Source organism: Gymnogyps californianus, chromosome 6 (assembly GCF_018139145.2).
Source record: "Gymnogyps californianus isolate 813 chromosome 6, ASM1813914v2, whole genome shotgun sequence".
In the NCBI taxonomy this organism is placed as follows: Eukaryota; Metazoa; Chordata; class Aves; order Accipitriformes; family Cathartidae; genus Gymnogyps; species Gymnogyps californianus.
In genome coordinates this window covers 15,774,911-15,781,847 of record NC_059476.1, presented here as the reverse complement: position 1 = coordinate 15,781,847, position 6,937 = coordinate 15,774,911, and the positions used below count along the sequence as shown (strand labels likewise).

The following is a 6,937-nucleotide window of genomic DNA, read 5'->3' as shown; positions in this document are numbered from 1 at the left end:
GGGGAGGAGTGAGCGAGCAGCTGCCTGGTGCTTTGTTGCTGGCTGGGCTTAAACCACCACAGTAGGTGCATGAGTACCTAGGGAGGCGTGTGCTGAACTGGAAGCCACTCCAGCAGTCCCTGATAAATTACAAAAGCTGGTACTAACATGCAGCAGCCAGACAGGCCCCAGAGATCCCACCCTGTAGCAGATTCAATCAAGCTAGGTGCAGTACAAAGCAGATCACTGCCCAGATAACTGGCAACATCATTCATTTCAGTCTAGATAGATTTCTACCTGTGCAAGGCTGTCTGTCCCATTCAGCTCTGTGGCTTGGCCATCGTACCAGTGAGAACCTGTAGAAAAGCTCCACGTGGATAAGACCACAACAAAACAGAGACATGAGGTTACATCTCACATTCATCAGAGGTGAAGGTCACATCTGGAGACTAGGGTATAGCATATGGCTGAAATCTCACCTTCAAGAGTCCCAGCACAGGGTATATCAACCAGGAGGAAGTTAAAACAATAGAGAGAGAGAGAGAGAAACCAAAGAGCATACCATGTGTTACACACAAAGTAGGACAAGGTTGGGAAGAGTTGTGCCTTTGAAACTCCCAGTTTTTATGTCAGAGGTGAAAGCTGGAGCACAGCCCGCCACTATGGCAATTTCACCCGTGAAGTGAGGTTGTGGAGAAGCAAGACTTTGCAAAGCCTAAGAGCCACAAAGTGCTTCGATTAAAGCACGTTCCTGTGAGGTTTCATTGCGATTAGAGATGTGCTCCCTTTGGATTTGCAGCTGAAAGTCTGCAGCCATGTGCCACCCTGGGAGAGTCTGAAAGAAAAACCCACTGGTCTCCCAGAGGGGTGGGAGCAGAGACCAAACCAGCACAACCGCGCTTTGTAAGATTTCTGTCACTTTTTTTCCCAGAGTTTGCAATTAAAGCAATGGGAAATGGCAGTTTTCAGGTTTTCAGCCAAATTAAAAAGTCTTCCTTTCCCCAGCCCCCAAAAGTTTAATCTCAGATTTAATGAAACATTTAATTTGAAGCAATATATCTTAATTTGTGGGGAAGCAATTTTTTGAAGTAAATAAAGTAATAAATTATTTATTGTTCTTTAATTTGGAATTTTTCAGCAGAGTGATCAGCTGAATTCAAGGTGAAACAAATGTCTGAGCCCCCATTTACCTTCATCAGCAAAGAGTATTTGATGCATCTTTCAACTCAGTGTGGGACAAGAGAAGGTCTTGCAGGAGAAGCTTTTCTGGGAGGGGATCAGGCTTTTGACACTCAGCTCATTTTGCAGCCACAGAGGTCCATATTGCTTTGCATGCCTGCGAGCATCAGTGCTGTGGAGGCACAAAGGTGCTGCAGCTCATTCTGCAGGCAGCATCCAGCCCAGCCCAAGGCAGGCAAATGGCTTCGTCCATGGGAATCCAACCTGGAGACTTTTCTGTGCCCTGAAGGATGCTGTGGTGATTGGGATCCAAAAGTGGATTCACTCCCTGTTTGCTTTAAAATGGGAAAGGAGAACAGGCCTCTCAAGTTCAGGTTACTCTCCCAAAACATATCGCAGTTGCAAGTTACATACGTGATACCTGCACCCCATCCAGCTGCTGTTGAGCCCCAGCCTGGAGCCGTGCTGTCCCCGCCCAGGGAGAAAACACAGCAGATTTTCATGGGAGGGGACTGGGTCAGCACAGGAGGGACAGGACCTGTGTCTCACTTGCACACTTTGTGCCCTGAACCAGCTTCCAAAGTAAAATGCAGACCCAAATACTGCCTTTTCCCAGCCACTTCAGAGCTGCATCCCTCCCTCCTGACCCAGCATTTCCAGAGCCCACATGGGATCCTACCTACTGATGGGGTAGGAAGCCAAGGTTGAGGTGCACGGATGACGCCAAGGAAGCAAACAAGCCAGACCCCGCAGCTTCCCCAGCAGACAAGGGGATGAAGTGGCCTTGGGACCAGCCAGCCCCATGGGCATGGAGCCTGGGGACAGCGCTGCTGTTTCCAGGGGGCTGGACCGGACGGCTCCCTCCCCTGCTTGCTCAAGCACTTCCAATTAAACCCAGTGGAATTCAATCTCTTACTCTTAATAAACTTCCCTGTTTCCTTGCCAACTCCCCTCCGGACACCAAGACGCTATTACTCCAAACACAACAGGAAAGGGCTATTTTTTTCTGCAAACTTTCTGACTGAAGAGGCAAGCATGATCCCCCCTAGCAGGATCCGAGCCATTAGAATCCATGAAAATTAACTGCAAATAAACATTTGGGGAGGAGGGGGGGGGAATGGGGCTGCCGAGCCACAGCAGAAGGGTTATGCACACGTGCACGCACTTCCCAAGACAGGCAAGCGCCTGCAGTTGCTGACCAGTGTGCACCTGCACGTGGGACCCAACATGGAAATTGGGAGCTTGTGTTCTGCTGCGAGCACGTGGATCTCCAGGGATGCTGCCCCTTCTTTCCACACCACCACAGGTCCCTTCTCATGCATCCCAGGCATGCAGTTCTGGGGATGGGGAAGATCTGACAGCTTCCTCCCTATCACTGGCACCACTCAGTACAGTGTGCACACACAAGGGAGCTGTATAGCCCCCCTCCTCCAGCCTGGAGTCCTCATCCCCACATGCTGCATCTCCATTGCACAGACCCAGAAGATTAATGCAGCCATCTCCCCTTTCCCAAAGCCCCGGTCGCAGCTTTGCAAGGCGGAAGCCTCCTTCTCCGCTCTCCTCTCCCTGACAGATGCCTCAGAGCCCGGGGCCGCAGTTAAGGTGACAAGATTCAGCAATTCTTTATGAACATTTCATTCCCGCTCGCTACACGACGTAAATTAGATGGTGTGTTACATTCGGGCAAGAAGCACGATATGTCACTGTGGCGCCGGCCCATTGGATGGAGAGGCTAATCCTGCCGTGAATTTCATTACTGCTTTTATGCCGTTGGAATTAGCTTGGTGACAGTGAGCCTGATTGTCTTTCACTAGGGGTTTGCCGGGACGCAGGAAGGCTTCCTCCCTGATGGGAGCACTACGGAGTGACCCCGCTCCTCGGCCGCACATCACGCCTTCACTGAGGCAGAGAGGGAGCAGTGTCCAGCTCATGGGGAACTCTGATATTCCTCCTCCCCACTGCTGGGATAAATAAGACTGAAGGAGCCCCTTGCATGGGTGGGTGGCCAGGATGGTGGTAGCCCCCCTCCCTGTAACAGGAGGGCATTGTATCCTCCCTTCTCAACTTTACATGCACATAGGCAGTTATCCTGGGGATGCTTTCTTGCTACTGTGGATTCCTCCCTTGTCCCAGCACACACCACAACAGGTACCAGCACTCGAAAACCTGAAGCCTGGAGCCTGAGAGCCAGGGACACAGGCTGCGATCCATGCTGCAGCTGGGCCAAATTCAGTCCTCGTATCAGTGTCTGCACTTGGGGGTTTCATGCCCTTGGCCAGTGTAAGAGGAGATGAATGAGATGCACAGAGACATGTTTCCATCACTGCCCACAAGCTCCTTATGGAGAATACCAGGAGTTTGTGTGACTCAGAGCAAGTGTTGACTTTAGTGAGTGAAGCTGGATGAGTTGAACCCATCCTGTGTCTATCCCTACATCTCTCCTGTTATAGAGCTGCTGCTAATCAGGGAGCAAAAAACAACAAAGGAACGCACAAAAAAATTCCCAAACAGCCAGCGCTTACCTAAGGTGAGATTGCTGAGAGGTCAGACACCAAAAGGGTGGCTCTAAGCAAGAAGTGGCAGAGAGAAGTCTGGGAACATCTGGAGAGCCCAAGCGAAACGCAAATGTGGGGCTGGCTGCTTGCACATGCTGTGTCCACTTAGCAAGCTGCTCTGTCCCTGGTAAAACAAAGAGTCTCAGAAACATGCCATAAGCTGTCCCCTGATGCCACCTCCAGACCCAGCCACCAGGAGTCCCCTGGACCTGGCCACCACATTTCATAGACACCGTGACTTCGCTTTTCCAAACCTAGCTTCTGGAAAGACTTTCTCCCTCAGGCTGTGTGCTGTGGCCATGACAGCCCCAGTTCACTCCTCTCCATTTTTATGTCCTCTCCCATCCCCTCTGCCTACCAACAGTTTGCACCCCCGCCAAGCTCCCTTTGCTACCTCTCTCCCAAGTTTAGGTGTCCCCATCCACTTCACCAGCAAACACACATGTGCAAACCCACGCCTGCCCATGTCTTACTGAAGCACTTGACTTTTCTCCTGGTGCCTCCCAGCACTGCTGCCATTTACAGGGTTTAAAGTGTCAGTGTGGTGCCCGCCAGGGGTCCAGATGATTGAGCTGCAAAACACTTGAAGATTGCAGATGACGTTGGTGATGGCTGCCAGGCTGATCCAATCCGTTCTGCACCCTAGCACAGGTTCAGAAAAAAAATTGCAGGAGCAGGGAGAGAGAGAGAGACAAATTGATCATCACTGCCTATCATCCCACTGCGTCCCCAAAGCTCAGGCTATGTGGTTCTGCATGGCTCCAGCCTCCAACCCTCCAGTGCTGGGTGCAGCCCCTGGAAAATGCACAGGAGGCTTTAAAGCCAAAGCACCAGCAGGAGAAAAACTCTCATGACATTCCTGGGAGGGAGGTCTAGGTGTCCCACAGCTCCTGAAGTGCTCTGTACCACCAGACAGACCCCTCCGCTCTCCTTCTGGCTGCCCCAGTGTCTTGTCCCAAGGCAGCTTTGGGTGATCCAATGCTCAAAGGACCGGTGCAGGCTCTTCATTTCAGAACATCCCCCAGGGGACTAAAGGAACCCTCCTGTGCTAGGTGCCGTACAAACACAGCATGGGGAAGAAGCCCTCCTTCCCCCAAGCAGAAAAGCTTGTATCTCTAGCTGGCATCTCTAGCTGGCAAAGGACCATGTTGCACCTACTGGGAGTCAAATCCACCTGGCTGGGGTGTTACCAAAGGGCAAGTTAGATTTGAAACCCATCCCTAAGGGTGCATCTGAGAGCAGTAATGGTCCAACTATACAACACAGCCTGGAAATGTGGAAAGCGCCAGTGATACTGGTATCTGGAACTCTGCTCTGGGCTCTTGGCCCCCTCCTCCCGCTCTCAGGACAACGAGGATGCACAGCCTTAATGCGCATCTATTAGTCAAAGTGCTCTCCCCTTAGGTAAGCACGTTGGGAAGCTTGCCTAGTCCCTCACAGTAATACTCCATTAGTCCTTCACTCTAAATCTAATTAGGGGGAGGAAGAGGAGGAGTGGGAGGGGATGGGCAAGAGGGGGAGGAAGTTAACAAACTGATTTGGGATGATGAACTACATAAGAGGTTTGTCAAAGACAGGAAAAAGAATAAAAGCAGTCAGATCTCAGATGTTTGCAGGACAAGTGCTGGAAAGGTACATAGGAACAAGGTGTCGGAGAAAAGGGCTCCTGAGCTCTCCCCCAAGGAGGGGGTAGGGTGCAGCCTTCCCCCTGGCCTTTGGGGTGGGGAGACAAGCAGCACGCGGAGCTTGGATGGGGATGGCAGCCCATTGGCAGCAGTTCTGTGGGTCTGCTTTGTTGGTTTCAACTGGAATGAAAAGAAAGCAAAATAAGTTAAAATGAGGATAGAAACTGATATTGTATCCATAGCCTTCTTGCCAGTGATTTCCTCTCCTCCACCACCAAGTTGGATACAAACATGCCCACAAAGAGCAGGGCCTGGGCAGGGGAGCTTGGTGCCCAGAGGAAACCAGAATGGCTTTGTGGCGTGTCATGAGAGGTGACACTTGAACCCCAGAGAGCAGAGAGAGCCCTTTTTCTGGGGATCACTAGGGTCCAGGCATCACTGTCAGACCAATGTCAGTCACTGCTTTTCCCAGCTTGGGAGTCCTCCCCAAACCTGGAAGTACCCAAACCTGGAAGGGACTCACCTGTGACAGGGGACAGGCTCTAGGCGGGTCCAGCAGGAATGAGTCACTGGAAGCAGCAACTGTTTGGGCACCCACAGCACATGACCCTCCCTCAGCCCAGCTCTGTCATCCCCCTCCCAAAGTGCCCCAGCAACAGCAGTGAGGGCAGGAGAGCTGAGTCACACCCAGCACCCAGCCCAAGACCTGGGCCAGCCCCACCAGCACTCCAAGCATCGCTTCCCTCCCCTCCAAACCTCTCCTCTTTTGCCGTGCCAGTCACCCCAGGCTTTGGGCAGAGTGTTTCACAGAGGCAGGTCTCCTGGCAGCCGAGAGCAGTCTCGTCTGGATTTGCCCTCAGACGCGAGGAAGCCTTGGACAGATCATTCATCGTGCAGCCCAACACAGCCGAGACAAGGCCAGGAGCTGTGCAGAGCAAAAATAAAAAAGTCACCGGGACTTCCCATATCATATATATATCAGCCAGCAACGGCTCCATCGGGAACAAAGGTATTCAAGCATTGGAAAGAGAGTGCTTAGCAGTAAAATAGGTCCTGGAGGCCCTCGGGCACTATTTACTGGGGAATGAATCTACCTTGGTGACTGATTGCAGCCTTTTAACCTGGATAAATCAGATGACAGATAAGAGCGTCTCCCAGGTAGCCCTGCCGGCAGGTGCCTCCATTACAGCCCCATCCATTTCAGCCAGCTCTGTCACCCACCAGGGGACATGTCCCCTGCTGTGTGGGCTGAACCCCGTGGGGGGATCAGTGGGCAGAGGTGCCTGCCAGTTTTTGGAGCACCCCTGCTCTTCTTTTTATGGCAGGGAAGGTGAGGGAGCCATTGCCACCTCAAGAGGAGGCAGAGGCAGCTGCGATGCTCAGGACTCAGCTCTGCCTGGCTCTGAAACCCCACAGCAGCCCACATCCCAGGACCAGAGCACTGCTGGGGGGCGGGGAAAGGACAAGCAATGGCCCCCAGCACAGATTTCTGGGGCACACCAGCCCAGCACACTTTTCTCATCTGCAGAGAGCATTTTCGAGGCTGCTTGCAGCAGAGCCCCTTGCAGTCTTGGATCAGCCCATCTCACACCTGAGAGA

The 6,937-nt window shown here is 52.3% G+C and overlaps 1 long non-coding RNA gene across 1 annotated transcript; it reads right to left on the bottom strand.

Moving 5' to 3' along the window:
- Positions 1-1,181: 1,181 nt before the first annotated feature.
- On the bottom strand, positions 1,182-4,311 carry LOC127018089 (uncharacterized). The gene is made up of 3 exons (XR_007766709.1): positions 4,187-4,311; positions 3,681-3,837; positions 1,182-1,493 (listed from the first exon to the last, which is right to left on the bottom strand). It is a non-coding gene; the product is annotated as an uncharacterized LOC127018089 (long non-coding RNA).
- Positions 4,312-6,937: the final 2,626 nt, after the last annotated feature.